This window comes from Podarcis raffonei, chromosome 10, assembly GCF_027172205.1.
Source record: "Podarcis raffonei isolate rPodRaf1 chromosome 10, rPodRaf1.pri, whole genome shotgun sequence".
In the NCBI taxonomy this organism is placed as follows: Eukaryota; Metazoa; Chordata; class Lepidosauria; order Squamata; family Lacertidae; genus Podarcis; species Podarcis raffonei.
In genome coordinates, this window is record NC_070611.1 from 2,968,195 (window position 1) to 2,991,099 (window position 22,905).

The window sequence follows — 22,905 nt, forward strand, 5'->3', positions numbered from 1 at the left end:
TTCATGTCCAGTCACTAAAGGTAAAGGTAAAGGGACCCCTGACCATTAGGTCCAGTCGTGACCGACTCTGGGGTTGCGGCGCTCATCTCGCTTTATTGGCTGAGGGAGCCGGCGTACAGCTTCTGAGTCAATTGGCCAGCATGACTAAGCCATTTCTGATGAAACCAGAGCAGCGCACAGAAATGCCGTTTACCTTCCCGCCGGAGCGGTACCTATTTATCTACTTGCATTTGACGTGCTTTCGAACTGCTAGGTTGGCAGGAGCAGGGACCGAGCAACGGGAGCTCACCCTGTCGCGGGGATTTGAACCGCCAACCTTCTGATCAGCAAGTCCTAGGCTCTGTGGTTTAACCCACAGCGCCACCTGCGTCCCTCGCCACCCGCATCCCTAAATTGCAGTTAATCTTAACCATGGTTTGTTGAAACACGCCAACTTCTTAAGCTATGGTTTGAAGGTTTGTTTCAAGCAATCACACTTAAGATTAAGAACAGTTTATCAGGTTTAAACAAGACAACGAGCTACAGATAATATAAACCAGAAGCAAAAGCTTCCTAAATTCTTTTTATAGCCACACTGAGCACATGGAGGAGAGAAGAAGCGTCTCCTTGGCTCATTCTTGTAACACTAAACTGGGATTTAGTTTTACATTTGAACCAGCCCAATATTTGTCTCGTGAAACAATCTAGCTTCTATTAGCCGACTGCTCAGACAGTTGTTCACAACTCTTACAGGAAACAAGTACTATCTTAAGGGACCCTGAGAGTAGCACTTACACAGGGAAGACAGGCTGTTGCTTTGTATGGTTGTCAGGAAAAGAATAGTAAAGGCTACTTAATGCACCTTACCTATTAAGAGCCCATTGTCAGATGCCGTCAAATCTGAATCCATTTGTGATTCCACTTGCTTTCCGTCTTGCTTTACCTGCTACGTTGCATCCACCCAAGGGTAACAAGGAAAGGGGGTTGGGAGAGAAAGGAGAAAACAGTGAATTACGGTAACAGAATGGTTGGACAACAAGAAACAGAATAGTTAAAAACCAGGAGCACACTAGAACTTCAGTGGAGTAAACTGTACCTGCCTTCAAAATTTAAAGTACGGTAATTCAGTTTTTTAAAAAATGTGAAGCTTCTAAAGACTGTTACCAATAAGGAAGAGTGGGTTTGAAAAATGAATCAATCATTAATGTTTTAAAAACCTGAAATACACTTTTTACTAATTTCAGAAACAATCAGAAAGAGCAGTGGGGAAGGAACGAACTGTGGTATGTTTTCACGGTAAAATGAGGGGTAAAGGTACCCCTGCCCGTACGGGCCAGTCGTGTCCAACTCTAGGGTTGTGCGCCCATCTCACTTAAGAGGCCGGGGGCCAGCGCTGTCCGGAGACACTTCCGGGTCACGTGGCCAGCGTGACATCGCTGCTCTGGCGAGCCAGAGCCGCACACGGAAACGCCGTTTACCTTCCCGCTGGTAAGTGGTCCCTATTTATCTACTTGCACCCGGGAGTGCTTTCGAGGTTGGCAGGCGCTGGGACCGAACAACAGGAGCGCACCCCGCCGCGGGGATTCGAACCGCCGACCTTTCGATCGGCAAGCCCTAGGCACTGAGGTTTTTACCCACAGCGCCACCTGCGTCCCATGAAAATGAGGGGTAGTGTCCTCTTAAATATCTGTCATTTTATTTGTTACAGACTTACTTAAAAGTAATGAAAACTACTTCAATAATCTCATGGAACTAGTCTGAACTTGTAATTCTTATATTTGAATGATTAATTGATCTGCTTTTACCTTTTATTATTTTTACTTTTGTACACTGTATGTTTCACAGAGAACTCCACAGTTATGGAGTGACTCATAAATGCAGCAGAAAGAAAGACATAACTACGAAATTGCTACAGAAGATGCCAGTGGTGAAGAAACAAAAGAGAGATTTGTGAGACTTCCTAAAGGGCTTCTGCAGAGTAGAATCAGCTAGTAGACCCAATTTGAGTCACATGACTCAGATTGATTATTATTTTTGTATATATTTCAACACACCTAAAGTATGAAAGTCAGTAGCACAGATGTTGTAAAGGTGTGGTGATTTGTCATGGAACAACTCCTTGAAGAAGATAACCGTGGTTACCCAGACCTTGTCGCTGGTTGCAAAGGGGCCCCCAAGACTGTTCAATTTTGTGCAGATATGTATCGGATAGCACTGCAAGTTACACTACAGTTGCTTACAGATGACCTGTTTATTGAGCATCCAGCCTTATTTGTTGGCACAAAGTTTGTGGGCTGGTTATGCAACATTCACTGTTTATTGATTAGTGAATGCTCCTTTTTAATTGTTTGCAAGACTGTATGATGTCTCATCAAGCAATTGTTATTACACACTTCCTAGTGAATTTCCCCCTCTCTTCACTTACCACAAAAAATGTTATTGGGTTTGAAAGTGAGTTTGGTTCTGAAAGATCTCAGGAACAACTTTAATTGTGCAACCTGCATTTCCCAGCACGTGACTGAATTCCTCTCACAAACTAGCAACAGTCTGGAAGCAACATTCGTTAGTATACATCTGAAAATTAGGAAACTGCCTGTCTTTGTAGCCACATTCTCATCCTGCTCTCAATAAAAATATTTCTAGCTCCACCCCACCACCACCACACTGATCTCTTCCATACTTAAGCAAAATAAAAACAACAATGTAAATTGCTTCCACATGGCTCCCTTGAAAACTCAAGTGTGCAGTTGCTGCAAATCCCTTCAGTGTTAATCATTATTCAGCTTCGTGGGCTATACAGAGCTTGTGCTCTTAACTCTTCAGTGTTGTGAGAATGGTTTTGCACATCATGCAAAGGTAGGAAGAGTGCCTTGTGTTAGTCTTTCTTGCCAGCCTCCTTACCCAGGAATTGTAGAAAGAGGAAGAAGTGCAGCTCCTTTGCACATTATATTTTGGTTGTTCCAAATAATATAACAAAGCTGCCCTCCAAGTTCATATCTAGAAAGAAGCAGGATGTGCAACCAGAAAATGTTCTACAGTTCGAGGGACAATTAAGTAGTATTGCAGTGCTTCCGTCTCTAGTATGCAGTGTTCGGGGATGGGTCGTAACTCTGGTGGGGGACACGTCATGCTACTTCTGGGGTAGTTTGTCCACCTTTGGTCCCCACCCAGCACTCAGCTCTCACCTGTGGCTCCTAGAAGCTGTCAGCATGTGAAAGCAACCACACCCCAGGAACGGCTTTGACTGGCTGGCTAAACCAGGTGAGGGGAGCTGAGTGAGTTAGGGACTCACTGAATGAAAAGACCGTCCCCACCCGATTGAGTAGACAAGACCAAGGGTGGGTCCAAAGGTCCAACATGTTGTAGAGGGAAGTGAGGGACAGGTCAATTCTGTATCCAGGGCAGCTGTCTACCAGCTCCATCTGGTACGCAGGCTGAGACCCTCCTTGCCTGTCTGTCTTGCCAGAGTGGTGCATGCTCTAGTTATCTCCTGCTTGGACTACTGCAATGCGCTCTGCGTGGGGCTACCTTTGAAGGTGACCTGGAAACTACAACTAATCCAGAATGCGGCAGGTAGACTGGTGACTGGGAGCGGCTGCTGAGACCATATAACACTGGTCTTGAAAGACCTACACTGGCTCTCGGTACGTTTCTGAGCACAATTCAAAGTGTTGGTGTTGACCTTTAAAGCCCTAAACGGCCTCGGTCCAGTATACCTGAAGGAGCGTCTCCACCCCCATCGTTCTGCCTGGACGCTGAGGTCCAGCGTTGAGGGCCTTCTGGCGGTTCCCTCACTGCAAGAAGCAAAGCTACAGGGAACTAGGCAGAGGGCCTTCTTGGTAGTGGCGCCTGCCCTGTGGAACGCCCTCCCACCAGATGTCAAAGAGAACAACAACTACCTGACATTTAGAAGACATCTGAAGGCAGCCCTGTTCAGGGAAGTTTTTAATGTGTGACATTTTAATGTATTTTTAATATTTGTTGGAAGCCGCTCAGAGTGGCTGGGGAGACCCAGCCAGACGGGCGAAGTACAAATAAATTATTATTATTATAACCTAGGAAGGGAGCCCATCTAGGAGGAGGAAAACTCTTATCTTAAAGCTCCACTGCTTTGCAGGATGTCTTTGGGAGGAAAAAAGCTTAAGGAGAAAACCCTACACAAATCCAGAGTAGAGTCCCTAAGGTGGTTATATGGCGCCTTGTCCGCCTCCTTCCGGCAACTCCTGCACCCCAGCTGGTGCCAAATGCCTTGCTCTGCTTTCCTTTGGGCCACATCAGCCAGGCTGAGAGGCAGGTCTTCTCATTTGGGCAGCCCACGACCCCCAGACACACTGCCCAGGCTTGCGCCCCAGAGAGACCACTTCACTGCTGCCAACCCAGCAGTTAGACTTCACGTCCAGAGGCACACTCCACTGTTTCTCAAGACAGATGGACGCCAAGAACAACCACCTCTCTGGCTGCTTCCACAGAGCTGCCACTGTTTCTAGACCCAGGGGCACATTTTGAGTTTTGGGCGAGGGCCGGGGGCAGCAAATCCTCTCTGGATACTTCTTGCCCTCTTCCCTAGATCAGTTCCACACACACATCCCAGAGAGACAGAAAAAAAGAAATCACCCATGCAAACACACCTTTTGACTTTTCTAAGGGATCTGGATGAAAGTCCAGTTCAGCAGAATTAACATGAGCCCTGAAATGCACACAGAGCTCAAAGAGGGTGTGGGAAAGAGTGTCCTTATTCAGTTTTCCTGCCATAGCGCCAAGTTCTTTTCAGGAGGGAAAAATGTAACTGCTCTCACCACCTCATGACTTGAGCTGAGTGTCTGTGAGAAGGAGGAGGGAGTTCAGGAGCTTCATGGAAGTCCTTTGAGAGACCTCGAAGGTGGCATTGCACCCACAGGTGCTCTGTTGGCAACCCCTGTTCCAACCATTTAAATTCATCTATACTAACTCTGGAGCAAAGAGACATTAACAACTGTTATGTACTGAAATTCTCACCCTGGGCCAGCAGGGGGATATTGTAGATAGTTTTCACTCAGGTCCACATATACAAATAAGGGATTGAAAGTGACGTTCAATAATTGGATAGTTACAGAAAATGGTCACTGTTGCATTCTAGTGGAGCTCTATATAAGCAGGCTGGCTGAACCCTTCAGTTCGGTTCTGTTCTGGCCTGTGAATAAACAAGACCTGTTTGAAGAATCGCTGTGTCATCTGATATGTTCACCCACAACTTAACAACAACCCAGGTCAAAAATTTTCTTCGGAAGAAAAACATGCCAAAGCGCTGCTGTTCTTAGATCGGGTCACTGGGAACACAAAACAGACCAGCTTCCCGCTGCAGAGACAGGCACATATTTTATATTTATTATTATTTTCAAGCTTATTTCACATCTCATTCATTTCCTTTGGGGAGGAAATGTGATGTCAATGGAAATCCTTTGTAGAGTTGGAGAGAAGAATATTCAAACCAAACTGAAGAGGAGCAATTTCAACGGATAGCTGGAAACTTTATTATTTGTATGAAGAATGTTGTTTGGAAATGCGGCTATAACATCCCGACAACTTCCTTCTCACCAAATGCTTCCTATATGAAAAGACCTTCGAGCATGAGGAATTCACTGTGATTGTGGGAAAATTTAAAGGAAGCCTGTTGAATGTGGCACAAAACTCCACTCAAGCTGACTCTTGTCCATCTGTTCCACCTAACTGAATTTTATTCTACAACACTATTTCATTAGAAACCATACTAAGTGTTTCACTGCACAATCCTATGTGCGTCTACTTAAAAGACAGCCCCATTGACTTCTATGGGACTTTCTTCCAGGAAAGTATAAGAATGTAAGAGCTGTTTGACAGTGGAAAGGGGGTGGACTCTCCATCATTGGAGGTTTCTAAGCAGAGGTTGGATGGCTGTCTGTCATGGATGCTTTACCTGATATTCCTGCATTCCCACCTTGGCAACATTCTGCAGCAACAAGAGCAGCTCTGATCTTTCCCTCCCAGAAACCCCTTTCCCTGAAACAAGGGCTGGCTGCTGCCAATTGGGGCTGGTAGAGCAGAAGGCCAGGAGGCCAAGTGTAGGTGGAGACGGAGCCAACAAGAGGCAGAGCCCACTAATTCTGGTTTTGTCCTCATCCTCGTCCCTGTTGAGTCCTACAAAGGCAACACTGCGGCTAAGGAGGCAGAGAGGCAAAGCCACTCCAGGGACTTGACGTGAACAGAGGACAGATTTGGGTTGGTGGGGCACTACCCCCATTCCCCCAAATGAATCAGCCACCACTGCACAAAGCACAACTTCCGCCCTGCGTCCACATGCCAAGGACTGCTGCTCTGGATGCCCTGCATTTATCCTGCCACACCAGGCTAAGGAGCAGTGTCTAAAGCAGGAGGGGCTTGTGGGAAGGAGGTGGCGGGTTTTAGGCTGCGTGGGCTGTTCCTAGGCACACCTTTCCTTTCTCAGATAAAAGACTATGCATATGCTAATCTGAACAGGTGCACAGGGTATTCTGTGGTTCTCTTCCAGGACGGGTCTCTCACCTCCCCCCCCCCTCGCCAGGATGGACGTGGGAAAGCTTCCCTGGGTCCCCCGGGTGCCCCTTTCCTGAACTCCCCCCTTTTCTTCTTCCTCAGTGGAAGCCTGGACCAATACAGTGCTTGCTGTCCATACAAATTGTGTTCTGGGCTTGTGCGTTCAGCCTCTGGGGCTGAACTGGAGCTGGAAGTGATTGGAGCTGAACTGTGTTGCTTTTATCGATCAGCAAAGTCTCCACCCTTCCTGGCAGGAGCTTCACCCTTGGTGCCCCCTCCCTGTCCCTGGGGAGATGATGGAAGAAATATCCTGTGCATTTCAGCCGCCTCCCTGCAGAAATATGCCCCAGTTATGGCCCCCTCCAGACATCCTTTTGATGGTGCATTCATGACTAGTTGCGTTCATTGCGGTATCAGGGCAGTGATACACAACCCTGCTTTCAGTGCTGTTTGTGCCTGCAAAGTTTTTGTGGTGAACAATTAAACAGACTGTGGAATGATAGTCTTGCTCCTTAGGAAATATGGACTTATGTTTCAATAAACCACAAACGTCCTTGTGACTTTCTGTTGTTCTAGATGAGAAAAATGGAAACACAAAATAGATACATGGGGGAAGTAGATGCAGCTGCAGTCTGTCTCCCTGTTTGTCAGTAACAGCCAGGAAACTATGATTAACTGGACCTCTGACTTGCTGAGGGATTCATTGCCCACATATCTCTTGCACTTCAACAATGATGAAGCCTACCCCATGATCTCTGCTCCTAGACCAGCCTTTTCTGTACTGAGGCTCCAAGATATGCTGTTCTGCTGTGCTTATGGGGTTGGGGGGCCGTGGTCAGACAGATATTGCTGGACCACGACTCCCACAATGGGCATCAGGCCCCTTGGCAGACCAACTCTGCATTTCAAAGAAGTCTGCAAACATGACATGAAGGTTGGCAGCATCAGCCTTGCCATGTGGGAACCCCTTGCAAATGACCCCAGTGCCTGGAGACAGGCAGGCAGATTGTGCATCCATAGCAGTGACCAGAGGAGGAATAGCCACTGGGAGGAACGCAGAGAGAAGAAACGCCCTGGTGCATCTGCAGCAGCACAACTGGACACCTTCCTCTGCCCTGGCTGCAAGAAAACATGTCTCTCTCATATCAGTCTCCACACCCACAGAAGGCACTATAGCCTTCCCACAGTTTGACTTCATCCACAAAGGCACACTCCTCCACTGTCTCCCTGGACAGACAGATGCCAATAACTCCCATCATGCCCGACTATTGGTGATGTTGGAAATTGCTGGCCAGTCCACAATCTACATGCCATTCCTAGGCTTTCCCAATAGCAAAGCTATTCACACAAACTCACGTTTTCAGAGGTGCCTAAAGAATCTGATGCTTTTGCTGACTCTCTAGGACCTGTTTTCAAATAGGCATCTAACAGACAATGAACATAAAGCCAAACAAGGTATCTAAATGCTGCCTTTTCCTTTAAAGGTCTAACCCACATAGACGTGGCAGCTGAACCCACTGCCTGTGGCCTCATGAATGTTAAACATTTGCATGGTGCGGAGTAGAGTGTTTAAAGAATTACAGCAAATAATAGGGCTAGGAGAATGCACACATCCTTTAATTTTGGCTCCCTTCCTTTGATTAAAGCTCCTTGGCACAGAGCAGCCGCTGCATTAATCCGCTGGGAGTTCATCTCCAGTTATTCATCAAGCGCCCATGATGCCAGACAATGATTTGTTACGGGTTTCTATTACAGCAAAACGACATCAAGAGAGAACGTACAGCAGACCTACAGAGATGCTCTTGCTTCACAACTTGTTCTCTTTCTTTCTTTTTCCAAATGACCCTGCCAACAGTTTCATCTCCCAAGATGTAAAAGGCCTTTGACTTGAATGTGTTTCAGTGTGATTTAAGCAGGTGTTGCAAGAAGAAAATCTGGCCCAACAATGGAGATTGCTTTCCCAGCCAGGCTTATTTGCAAGAAAGCAATTCATCTGCACCATGTGCTTATGCCCCTTTGGCTGCTACAAAGCTAAGCAAAACACGGCTGGAAAGGGAAGGCGTTTGGGTGACCATGATTTGAAAGCCCGTTTATCAAGGGGGGGTGGATGGAAGGCTCCATCTGCACTGTGACCTCAAGGCATCCTGGAAACTGTAGCTTATTCTGGGTACTGTGAGTTGTTAGGAGACCCCTAGCCCCCTCACAGAGCGAAAGTTCCCTGCAAAAAGGGACTGGTTGTTAAACTGCTCTGCCGTTGTAGCTCTAGGGGGTTCCTAACAACGTTCAGCACCCAGAACAAGCCACACTTCCCAAAATTCTTTGGGGAGGGGGAGACATGGCTGTTTAAAGTGGCATAGCACTGCTTTAAAATTAATGTTCAGATGGGACCAAAGAAGAGGTTGAAGATGACACCAGGTCTGGACTGCAGATTTTATTTACTTACCTATTATTACTACTTATCATTTATAAAGTTTATACATTTTCACATATGCTGAACTTTTTCAAAAAATGAGAGTCCCTGCCCAGCCATTTTACAATATCATAGGAGAAGAAGGAGAAAAAGAGAGATGGGGGGGAGGACAGGGAAAGACACCAACAGCTGCTCTCTCTGTCCCAAAGGCATTCCAGGGGGTGAAACACATACAGATTCATGGAGAGACAAGAAAGACAAACAGGCATTTTATTATTATTATTAATAATAATAATAATAATAATAATAATATCTGTAATTTTAACATCCAAATACAACTAGCCACATTGAACATATAATTCAGAAACAGCAACCCAGATTTACCCGCCAAGGCCATCCTGGCTGGGACCTTATTGTGTTGTTTCAGGTATCTGTGTGTGGTATCAAGCCTGCTTTCAGACAGAATTTCTCTCCCAATAAACCTATTTCATATAATAACTTCCCATCCATGACCTCCAATTGCTCCTTCTCCAGGCTTCTTTTCAGGAACCCTCAGGCTGTGTCTTTGTTCGGTCCATCTCACCACCTGCTTCAAGATCTGCCCAAGATCCATTGTACACATTCCCAGGGGGATCTTGTTGTCTGGGCAGCCCAGGACCTGCATGCTTGCGTCCCGGGGGGAGGGCACTTCGGAGCTGCTCATGTAGTGATCTGACTTTACTCCCGGAGGTGTCCTCATTGTCTCTTGAGACAGATGCCAACAGCATTTTTACAGTAGTTTATAGGGTGTTTACCTCTCCTCTATATTTTGTTTAACTGCCTGCGTTACTCCTAGCCCCGGTCCTAACCAGGAATGTAATTTTAGAAATCACAGATGTTTTTCCTCATCCCAGATAAGGGCCCACATCATCACTGGGAGCTGCACACGGACAAGTAAATACCAACTATAATTTGGTAATCCAGATTGTCATTCAACACTAATCTCTTGAGAGGATCCTGGTCTTTTGCCAGAGGCCAGAAATTCTACTTTGAAGGCCAGCAGGGTTTTCCTCCAATGAAACAGTTGCACTGAGTGTTTTCTAACCCAAGGCATTTGCCCAGCTGAGCCCCAGTATTTATTTCTCTCCCAATAAAACCCTATTTGCCCAGGCATCTATCTTTCTCTCTACATTAACAAGTTGTGGTATTTAAACTCAGCATTTCACAGAGTATTTCTATAACTGAAGTTAAAGCTGGATAATTGCCTGGTGATGGACAGCTAGATGGGTGTTTAGAGGGCCATTCTAAATCACAATTTAAATATTTATTTATTTATCTTATTTATTAAATTTATATGCCGCCCTATACCCAGAGGTCTCAGGGCGGCCAGGAAGTTCAGATCTAATCACTGCCATGAACCCACCAGTGGACCCACCAGTGGCAAGCCTCTCTCTCTCAACCTCAGCACACCAGAACAGGGGGATTTGCCTTACAGCTGCTGTAGGGATTAGAAATGTGTAAAACTTCACATGTAAAGCACATGAAACATCTTGAACACTTGGCCTGCCATATGTCCGAATTTCCTTTGAAAATGGCGTCCAGGCGGAATTTCCGGAAACCGGCTAAAACATCCCGGAAAACCCAGGCATATGGCAACCCATTTTGGAAGTGTTGTTTTTTTTGGCAATTTTCCTAAAAAACAGTTTTCAAACTCCATCCCCCCCCATAAAGCTCAACAACTATGGCCAGAAAAAAAGTTAAACAACTAAGCTAAACTGATGAAGCATTTTTAGGCATTACCTAAAGTTTAACTGGAGAAAGCCTGACTTCCTTGACTGATTGCCAAAATACCATTGAGCTAACCATCAAATAGGTGAAAAGACCAGGGGAGGCGGGGCACATTGATGCAAGGGGCACATTGATACACCAACAATATTTCAATATCCAGAAACGTTATTCATGTCACGACATCACTAAAACGTGTCTATACATGTGTGAGTACAACAGTTGCGACCACGCCGCCCGCCAGTTAGCGGTTGGTGTTTGATAAGAGTAGGTGTGTTTTTAGCGTGACCAATGAAAAAATTACTTGAAATGTAAAAGTGTTCCAACGCTGTTTTACGTCGTTTAGTTAAGATTTAAAAATACCAAAGGTAAGTTATTCCACTCAGTAATCAGGATTATACATGATAATTAAATAAGTTCAGTGGTTTTATTAATAATTGTTAGTTTTTTGAAAATGTCTGTTGGGGCACTTTGATACACTGAGACACGGGGCACACTGATACGTATAAAAGTGCCCCAATAGTGCCCCAATATACGTTTTGTGGGTGGCACTGTGGTCTAAACCACAGAGCCTAGGACTTGCCGATCAGAAGGTCGGCGGTTCAAATCCCTGCGACGGGGTGAGCTCCTGTTGCTCGGTCCCTGCTTCTGCCCACCTAGCAGTTTCAAAGCACGTCAAAGTGCAAGTAGATAAATAGGTACCGCTCCGGCGGGAAGGTAAACGGTGTTTCCGTGCGCTGCTCTGGTTCACCAGAAGCGGCTTAGTCATGCTGGCCACATGACCCGGAAAAACTGTCTGCGGACAAACGCCACATCCCTCAGCCAGTAAAGCGAGACCTAATGGTCAGGGGTCCCTTTACCTTTATACAAGTTTTATTGGGTTTAAAAGAAACTAAAAAAAAACTAAGAAGAAAAGATGTCATCATTCACAATCTGACTCCAATACCAGACGGAATGAATATGTGGAATTGAGTAACGATGATAACGACGAAGATTTTGAAGTTGCATCTGATCCAGAAGATGAGAATATAAATTTTGATGTTCCCAATCCTGAAAATATAAATGTTGGAGATTTCCTACTCATTTAATTTGAAAAGAAAAGAAAAACTTTATTTTACTACATGGCCAAAGTCATTTTTAAATATAATATGACCGATTACCAAGTGTCATATCTCAGGAAAAAACCAGGATCTTGTATGTTTGTCTTCCCCATTGTAGAAGATAAGGCAAGCGTTGATTTCAAGGATGTTGTTTTGCTGTTGCCAAAACCAAATTTCTCAAAGGGCATATCTTGAACATCATCTCTTTATACTTTTTTATTGACTTCAGTGGATATATTGTGCAATTCTCATTATCTTCTAACTTTAATGGTTCCTTTGATTGCTATTATAATATTGATTATGCCATGATAAAGCAATTTTTAAAATTATTTGACTCATTTTGGTACATAAAATATGAGACTGAATTTTTCTGCATCAATCTGCCCCACTTCCCCCTAATCAAAACTATATTCAGAAATTGGCCAGACTGGGGGGGAAAGGACCAAGAAATGTAATTGTCCTAAGAAACAAAGTGACTCTGGTTTGGAAAGTTCAGAAGATTTATTCCTTTTTAGAAGCTAAGCTATTCTTGTAAACTTCCCTTGCTTGAGAACCTCAGATTCTTTTTTCCGTCCCCTCTGGTCCAATTTTCCTTCGGCTTGAGCAAATACTTGGCACCCAATCAAAGCCAAAACCAGCACTGAATGCTGAAAAGAATTCACTACTACCAAACAAATCTCAATCCCATTCCCTTGGAAGAACCAGGAGAACCTCTTTAAAAGGGGGTGTGAGAATGAGGAAGCAGGAATCAGATGTCCCCTGGGCACATGCGTAAACGTAAAGGTAGAGGGACCCCTGACCATTAGGTCAGGTCATGGCTGACTCTGGGGTTGCGGCATTCATCTCGCTTTACTGGCCAAGGAAGCTGGTGTACAGCTTCCGGGGAGCTCACCCCATCACGGGGATTCGAACCGCCGACCTTCTGATCGGCAAGCCCTAGGCTCTGTGGTTTAACCCACAGCGCCACCTGCGTCCCTGAGCACATACTTAAAATGAGCCAAAGGCCTCCCATGGCTACATCACTCTGGGGACTCCCGTCCAGCAGACAGGACTAGTCCAAACAGCCTTCGTTCCCCAAACTTTCAATACTCAGGACACCGTTTTGTTTATGCATTAAAATAAGACACACACATCCATTTACTCTCAGTAAGATATATATGTGCTTTGCCAATCAGCTCCCAGAACAATGGGCAGGCAATGGTAGGATCCTTCAAGACTGTATCTGCACAGCCAGTCAGGGTTCAATGATGGAGTCTTTCTCTTTTAGCAGTGGTGATAGCTCAGGTATGCACCCACACAGCCCAGTCCTCATTGGACCTCTTATTTTTATTTTATCCATTTTAAATTAGTTCCCTTTCAAATTAGGCAAGATCAACTTGTCTGTGGTCCGTTCAACAGTAAACAATGTAAATAAAGCTTGCTAGCAAACACAAACTAGTACATTCACCCTTTGAAATAATAACTGTCAAGTATCATCAATCATTGCCATTAAAAGAATGTGGCCTAATATTAGGCATGACATGCTTTTCTTTTCTTTAAAAAAAATTCCCAGACAGGACCTTGGTCCGTCTTCTAGCATTCCCCAGGCCAGACTGGAGAGGCGGCATCAGCAGGCAGGTACTTACCATAATGGGCCTCGTTCTCTTCCTCCAGCAGAGCTTGGGGCTTCCCACTTCAGCCCTCAGAGAAAGAGCTGCCTTAGCTCCCCTGCCTCTCCCAGCTTTACAAAGAGTGCAAGTGGCATTTTGCTAAACCTCTCTGGCAGCATCCCAGGATGGTCTTACATCCATTGAAAAGAAACAGGAGGAGAAGGGCCACACAACAGGAAGTGGGCGGCATCCCACCTGGCTTCAAACACGGCTTATACAAGAAAGGAAAACTGACCGCTTAGAACAAAATAGTGCAAAATTCCTGTTCAAGGTTTCATCAAGCCTGGACCTGGAGCTTTGCAGCACTGTTCAAGGTTTGCAGAGGGAGGAAGGCAGTTTCAGGAATAGCTCTTTTGTCAGCCCTAAATCTGACAACCAAACTGCTATGCAAGGGGTAGATTTCCAGAGAGTGGGCTGGGGAAAGTGGTCCCTTTTCTTTACCCCAGTTCCTGAAGTTCCTCCCTCCATACGCTGCAGGTAGAGGGCTTGTTCAGCTTCCGGGATACTACAAAGAACTACACAGCAGTGTCTCAAGGTTGGGCGCAGGTCAGCAATCACTCACAAGGTGCCAGTGAAGTTAATGCTTTTTGCAAAAAAACAGAACAGCTCAGGCCTAGTGAGCGCAGCATTTCTTCCTGGTAGAACTTGCCCCTATGAGGCAGCTGTGGGGACTAAAGGCCCACGCCTTCACACAACTAGCTAAATTTCCTCATCTCCCAGGTCCTTCCCAAGCAATCTGAGACTTCTTCGCCTGATCTTTACCCTCTTCCACCTCTGCCGGTTCTGGGAAACCAGGGTGGGAGGTGGGGAGCTGGTCACAATGGGAGGGGGAACCCCACGGGCTTCTTCAGCAGCCGACCTCATGGCTGCCTCTTGGCCCCAGTCCTCTCCAGCTTCTGCTTCAGCCTTGGAATCTGAACTGCTCTCTGCCACAGCTTCTTCCTGCTCTCTAAACCTAGTGACCTCTTCTGCTTCCAACTCCTTCTCTTCCCAGTCTTCTCCCTGTAACCACTCATTGTCTTTCCACCATCAATCCCTGAGGGTTCCCTTGGGATTCCCCAGTTGGTGCCCTTCCACCACTCCTCTGCATCCAGCCAGTCCATTCATTTAGCATGCTGGACTTAGGGCTCTTCCTGCTGATCTGTTTATTAAGCATTCATCCTGATTTGTTTGCAGAGAGATTAGACTGCTATTTAATGAGCAGTCATTCTCATTTGTTTGCTGGCAGGTTAGATGGTGTTGCATCAAAGCAAGTGATATCCCACATTTTAGAGTACAGTTTCCTATAACAAAAAGTTCAATATTTTGGGGAAGCAGGTTTGTAGGGACTAAAATTCCCCTAAATTCCATGAATGCCATTTGGGTTTCCCATTCCCAATGGGATTTCTGAAGATGTGGGTTTCACCCACCCACCCTTGATTGAGATCTGGATCCTCAGGGAATGTGCAGGCGACCTTGGAACGGACAGCTCACGGAAGAACCCCGACCAAACCTAAGAGGGGGCGTGTAGTGGTGATAGGGGATTCCCTACTGAGGGGAACAGAAGCAGTGATCTGTGGGCCTGACAAGATGTCTCGGGAAGTGTGCTGTCTCCCCGGGGCTAAGATCCAAGATGTAACTGAACGACTGCAAGGAATCATAAAACCCACTGACAAATACCCCTTCCTCTTGGTTCATGTGGGAACCAATGACACTGCAAGCAATAGCCTCCAGAAGATCAAAAGAGACTACGAGGCTCTGGGCAGGAAATTGAAGCAATTAAATGCACAAATTGTCATCTCATCTGTCCTCCCAGTTGAACGACGTGGCCCAGGGAGAGAGCAAAAAATAGTGGAAGTGAACAGCTGGCTTCGCAAATGGTGTAAACAGGAACGGTTTGGATTCTTAGATCACGGACTGCAGTTTCTTGAAGATGGACTTCTGGCAAGCGATGGGCTGCACCTCACAATGGTTGGGAGGAATGTTTTTGCAAAAAATCTCAGAAACCTCATCAAGAGGGCTTTAAACTGACTAATGTGGGGGAGGGAGACAGTGCTCCTGAAGGTAGGAGTCTATCAATTGATGAAGATGATCATCTAAATGTCATAGACCAAATGGAGCAAACAGCACGCAGACCTAGTGGTGGGAGGAAAAAATCCTTAAATAAGAGACACGGGGGAATGATTAATGGACTTCAATGTCTGTACACTAATGCGCAAAGCATGGGAAATAAACAAGATGAGCTTGAGCTCTTGGTACAACAAACTAAATATGACATAATAGGCATCACTGAAACCTGGTGGGAAAAGTCCCACGATTGGAATGTAATAATGGAGGGATACAATCTATTTCAGAGAAACAGACCAGACAAGAAAGGAGGAGGAGTGGCGTTATATGTCAGGGATGTGTATACCTGTGAAGAGATCCAAGATTTAGAACCTCAAAGCCAAAGTGAGAGCATTTGGGTTAAAATTAAGGGAGAGAAGAATAACAGAGACCTCATTGTGGGAGTTTACTATAGATCCCCAAGCCAAACGGAGGACATAGATGATGCCTTCCTGGAACAGATGGCCAAGCATGCAAAAGGGAGATAGTAGTAATGGGGGACTTCAATTACCCGGATATTTGTTGGATGTCAAACTCAGCCAAGAGCATAAGGTCAAACAGATTCCTCACTGGCCTTGCAGACAACTTCATTGTCCAGAAAGTGGGAGAAGAAACAAGAGGAACAGCCATTTTAGATCTGGTCTTAACCAATGTTGATGACCTGGTTAGTGGGGTAGAAGTGGAAGGATCATTAGGCGCGAGTGATCATGCTCTTCTGAAGTTTACTATACAGCGGAAAGGAGCAGCCAAGCATACTAGGACTCAATTTCTTGACTTTAAGAAAGCCGACTTCATAAAACTTAGGGAAGTGCTGGGTGAGATCCCATGGACAGTAATACTAAAAGGAAAGGGAGTTCATGATGGCTGGGAGTTTGTTAAGAGGGAGATAGTAAAAGCACAACTTCAGGCAATACCAATGAGGCGGAAACATGGAAGGTGCCTAAAGAAGCCAGGGTGGCTATCTAAAGAACTTTTAACTGAGTTAAGATTTAAAAAGGATGTGTACAAAAAATGGAAAAGGGGGGAAACCACCCAAGAGGAATTCAAACAAATAGCCAGCACGTGTAGACACAAAGTCAGAAAAGCTAAAGCACAGAATGAACTCAGGCTTGCTAGAGAGGTTAAAAGCAACAAAAAAGGCTTTTATGGGTATGTTCGTAGCCAAAGGAAGAACAAAGAAACAGTGGGGTCACTCAGAGGAGAAGATGGTGAAATGCAAACAGGGGACACAGAAAGGGCTGAACTCCTCAATGCCTTCTTTGCCTCAGTCTTCTCCGATAAAGAAAACAATGCCCGACCTGAAGAATTTGGAGCAAATGATTCAGCAGAGGAAACACAGCCCAGAATAACTAGGGAGATAGTACAAGAATACTTGGCTAGTCTAGATGTATTCAAGTCTCCAGGGCCAGATGAACTGCATCCAAGAGTATTAAAAGAACTGGCAGATGTGGTCTCAGAACCACTGGCAGTCATCTTTGAGAATTCCTGGAGAACAGGCGAAGTCCCGGCAGACTGGAGGAGGGCAAATGTTGTCCCTATTTTCAAAAAGGGGAAAAGAGAGGACCCAAATAATTACCGCCCAGTCAGTCTGACATCAATACCAGGGAAGATTCTGGAGCAGATCATTAAGCAAACAGTCTGTGAGCACCTAGAAAGGAATGCTGTGATCACCAATAATCAGCATGGATTTCTGAAAAATAAGTCATGTCAAACTAACCTGATCTCGTTTTTTGACAGAATTACAAGCCTGGTAGATGAAGGGAACGCAGTGGATGTAGCCTACCTTGATTTCAGCAAGGCATTTGACAAGGTGCCCCATGATATTCTTGTAAAGAAGCTGGTAAAATGTGGTCTTGACTATGCTACCACTCAGTGGATTTGTAACTGGCTGACTGACCGAACCCAAAGGGTGCTCATCAATGGTTCCTCTTCATCCTGGAGAAGAGTGACTAGTGGGGTGCCACAGGGTTCTGTCTTGGGCCCGGTCTTATTCAACATCTTTATCAACGACTTGGATGATGGACTCAAGGGCATCCTGATCAAATTTGCAGATGACACCAAACTGGGAGGGGTGGCTAACACCCCAGAGGACAGGATCACACTTCAAAACAACCTTGACAGATTGGAGAACTGGGCCAAAACAAACAAGATGAATTTTAACAGGGAGAAATGTAAAGTATTGCACTTGGGCAAAAAAAATTGAGAGGCACAAATACAAGATGGGTGACACCTGGCTTGAGAGCAGTACATGTGAAAAGGATCTAGGAGTCTTGGTTGACTACAAACTTGACATGAGCCAACAGTGTGACGCGGCAGCTAAAAAAGCCAATGCAATTCTGGGCTGCATCAATAGGAGTATAGCATCTAGATCAAGGGAAGTAATAGTGCCACTGTATTCTGCTCCGGTCAGACCTCACCTGGAGTACTGTGTCCAGTTCTGGGCACCACAGTTCAAGAAGGACACTGACAAACTGGAACGTGTCCAGAGGAGGGCAACCAAAATGGTCAAAGGCCTGGAAACGATGCCTTATGAGGAACGGCTAAGGGAGCTGGGCATGTTTAGCCTGGAGAAGAGGAGGTTAAGGGGTGATATGATAGCCATGTTCAAATATATAAAAGGATGTCACACAGAGGAGGGAGAAAGGTTGTTTTCTGCTGCTCCAGAGAAGCGGACACGGAGCAATGGATCCAAACTACAAGAAAGAAGATTCCACCTAAACATTAGGAAGAACTTCCTGACAGTAAGAGCTGTTTGACAGTGGAATTTGCTGCCAAGGAGTGTGGTGGAGTCTCCTTCTTTGGAGGTCTTTAAGCAAAGGCTTGACAACCATATGTCAGGAGTGCTCCGATGGTGTTTCCTGCTTGGCAGGGGGTTGGACTCGATGGCCCTTGTGGTCACTTCCAACTCTATGATTCTATGATTCCTCAGATCAGGTGAACCTGAATTGCCAATGAAGCCCCCTATTCAGATGGCATGTGTTTAGAACCCCAGCACCACCATGTCTATCTGTCTATCATTTAAATTAACACTTCATACCTCTGATGAAGTGGACCATGCTCCAAGAAACCTTTTGCTCTAATGAATTCCTTAATCTTTAAGGAGACCCCAAACTCTGATTGTGTGCTTTTTAAAGGAAAGAGCAAGGGGGCTTAGAAGAAATAAGGACAGGCTGAAGTTTACATAGGATTTGAATCAGGTAGTCAACGATTTGGCTGCAGATCAACAAATTTAGATACTCAAAATAAAGTTGAGTACTTCCATTGACAATTGACTTCCCTAGATACGGGATTACTCAAAGACATAATTACCAAGCTGCTATTTTATCGAATCATCAAGATGACTGAGTTTAGCATAATAAAAGGTGCACCAAGAGCATTGAAGAATTCTGTCCAACTTTATTTTGCAATTCATTATTCATTCATTACATTGTTATTTAGACTTTATTCTTACAGTAATTATACATAGCTGTCAACTTACAGATTTGAAAATAAGGGACAGGGGATTGGACTCGATGGCCCTTGTGGTCTCTTCCAACTCTATGATTCTATGATTCTATGACCAGCAGCCTTGAAAATAAGGGACCAGCAGCCAAAATAAGAACCTGCAGCCTCACCTGTTCCAGGCACTCCAGTCTTCCTGTCCTCCTGCAGTCTGCAGTCCTCCTGCTGGTAGCTTCGAGAACACTGTCCAACCAACTTTGTAACCAGAGGTTCAACTGACTAGAATCTGAATCACATGCACCACAAGGCCTATGCAGCCTCAACTTAAGATGGCTCCCCGGCCTGGCTTTGCACTGCAAAGTTTGCAGCAGCACGTGCAACAAAATGGCATCCAGCATTCAAAAACCTCCTCAGCTTGCATTAACTAGCCACACACAAGGCATGCAAGCTCCACCACCCCCAGTTGTTCTTAGACTTCTTATTGGGTGACCAACACAGCCAAGCAACACAGTTGGAGCCTCCTTCCTCCCTGGCCGGCAGGGAGGGAGGGAGAGGAGCTGCTTCCTTTGAAATTTAAGGGACATCATTTAAGGGACATTTAAGGGACATCTATCAATAAGGAACTGCAGCGGGACATGGCGCTGGAATAAGGGACTGTCCCTTCAAATAAGGGACACTTGACAGCTATGAATTATAATGTATATTTAATTAAGTGGTAGCATTCCAGCATGATTATTATATTGTATTTATATATTAGATATATTACTGTATAACTGACTTTCAGAGTAATGTTAACCTATATCAGTTATTTTGCCTTTCAGAGTCTGTTCTTGAGATTATTTGTCAGTATAGTCTGAAAACTGCAGCCCAAACCATTTTTTAAAGACTGAAAAAATTCAGGAAACAAATTATTTTTCAATATTTAGCTGTGTTTGGCTCCAAAGCACTTATTATTGCCAGCTATGTCAGATCTCTTCCCACAGTATTTACAGAGGAGATGGGATTCTTTATAAATAGCATTTGCATGTCCTAGTTAGAAAGGCAGCTTTAATGACCAAGAAGAGGAATTTATATTCATGATTTATGGATGCAAAAAATACTTTAGGGCCGGCCTATGTATGGCAGCTAGCATTTGCATTCCAACTCTTTACATGTGTGATTTCTTTAAAAAACTGAAGTGGGGCAAGTGGGATTATGCTGCTGCCATGACAGACAAGTAGGGAATGCCAACCACTCTTGTGAGAACAGCTACTATATCTTCTGTTTTATAGAAAGGTAATGTAATAGATGAGGGACGGGGGTGGCGCTGTGGGTTAAACCACAGAGCCTAGGACTTGCCGATCAGAAGGTCGGCGGTTCGGATCCCCGTGACGGGTGAGCTCCTGTTGCTCGGTCCCTGCTCCTGCCAACCTAGCAGTTCGAAAGCACGTCAAAGTGCAAGTAGATAAATAGGTACCGCTCCGGCAGGAAGGTAAACGGCGTTTCCGTGCGCTGCTCTGGTTTGCCAGGAGCAGCTTAGTCATGCTGGCCGCATGACCCGGAAGCTGTACACTGGCTCCCTCAGCCAGTAAAGCGAGATGAGCACCGCAACCCCAGAGTCGGTCACGACTGGACCTGATGGTCAGGGGTCCCTTTACCTTTAACGTAACAGATAATGGATTAAAATGTAGATTGTCTAAGAGACAGCTTGCTCAAAGGATAATATACTTAATACCAAAACTTTAAATTCCACACACAACACATAAAGATGCAGGAAAAGCCAGCAGTTGGTTGTTGTTATTGAGTTAATATCCCATAACCCACAAGTACTGTACTTTGAAGTACTTATTAAATTCCACATTTCTGAGTCTTCATATTGTAGCTGCAATAAACATACCTATGTGGCATGAATGCATAGTAAATAAAGAAGTAAAGACACCTGCATGTTTGGTTTTTATCCTACAGACATGTTTTCATTTAATTCAGTGCATATGGAGCAGTGGTCCCCTCCCTGCAAGAATTGAGGTTACAGGGAAGCAGGCAGAGGGCCTTCTCAGTAGTGGCACCCGCCCTGTGAAACGCCCTCCCATCAGATGCCAAGGAGATTAATAACTATACGACTTTTAGAAGACAGCTGAAGGCAGCCCTGTATGGGGAGGTTTATAATGTTTCATGTTTTATGGTGTTTTTATATTTTGCTGGAGGTCATCCAGAGTGGCTGGAGCATATAAATAAAACATCATCATCATCATCATCATTATTATTATTATTATTATTATTATTATTATTATTATTTTGATAACTCTAACAGACAGTTTTTATGTTACAAGAATAAAATCCTTTCAGCTTGTTTATGGTTCCTTCCCACAATATTTGAGTAACATTTTGCCCGAGAGACTCTAGGTGCTTCCGGAATGTTTACTGCACATTCGTCCTGATTTTTTTTTGCAGGGAGACTAGACAACATCAGCTATTTAACTGAGCATTTGATCTGATTTGTTTGAGGGGAAGTTAGATGACATTGCATAAAAGCAAGTGCTACCTCAAAATTTCTGTTATGTACTGAGTTGAATAGGATCCAAAAGGCAGCAGTCTGATTGGTCCTAGTACAATAGGATCCAAAAGGCAGCAGTCTGATTGGTCCTAGAACAATAGGATTCAGAATGCAGCGCTCTGATTGGTCCTAGAACAATGCAGCAGTATGATTGGTTGGCAGGAACTACCCAATCATGCTCCAGATAGAAGTGAATCCACAACCTGATTAGCTTACAGTAGAATTCCGGAATTAGCCAATCATGTGCAGCCCATTGTGTAAATAATGTATATAAAGCAGGTACTTTGAGGGGACATTCATTCATTCCTCCTCACCACTATGAGCTGAATAAAGAGCATGAAATCACTTTGCGACTCTGAGTATATTTCACTGGCGACGAAGGTGGGATCCCGCTGAGCTGACTGCCACACACAGCACCGCAGCACCGCCACCTGCCGCACCGCTGCCTCGCACCGTGTATCCAGGCTTCAGCTCCGGGACACAAGGAACTCAGAATGCCAACCAACAACAGCTTCTCGCCATTCAACCCAGCATCTGGAGACTGGGAAGCGTATGCCTCCCGTTTCACCTTCCTCCTAGAAGCCAAAGGGGTCACCGATGAAGAAGACGCCAAGAAGAGGGCGATATTCTTCAGCATCTGCGGAGAGGAGACGTTTGAAATCGCCCGGGTTCTCCTTGCGCCTGAAGACGTCGCTACTGTTCCATACAAAACAATAATGGAACAGCTGAAGGGGCACTTTTCGCCGCAGCCCTCAGTGGTGGCTCGTCGAAATGCCTTCTACGCAAAGCGGCAAGCCCCTGGGGAAACCATAACTGGGTTTGTGACCTCTCTCCGCCAAGCCGCCCGGTTCTGCAACTTCTCAGAGCTGGAGAACATGCTTTGTGACCGCCTCGTCGGTGGCCTGAAGGATGAGAAGCTGCAACCACGCCTCTACGCTAAGAAGAACCTAACGTTCCAGGTCGCTCTGGAGGAGGCCCTGGCAACGGAAGCTGCCGAGAGGTCGATGCAAGAGGCACGGCCGAGCCTGCCATCCCAACCGAGGGTCCACCACGAAGACCTCACCGACGACTCAGGATCCGACAGGGAGGAGGTGCACCGAGTACAGCAGCGCACTCAAGCAGCCCACATACCACAGCTGCCTCGACGAGAAGGAGGGAACTGCGCAAGCTGTGGAGAAAGTCACGAGAGGAGGACCTGCCGTTTCTGCAACGCAGAGTGCAGGCAGTGCAGAAAATCGGGACACATCGCCCGGGTGTGTCGGGCTCGGCCCACCCGACGCCAGGCATCAGATGACTAATCCAAGAGCCCCAGGTCCCGGGACCCAACACACCAAGGCAACTCGACGGAGCTCACGGACTTCCAGGTATACCAGCTGCCCCACCCCAACATAGAGAAAATTTATGTCGAGGTACAGA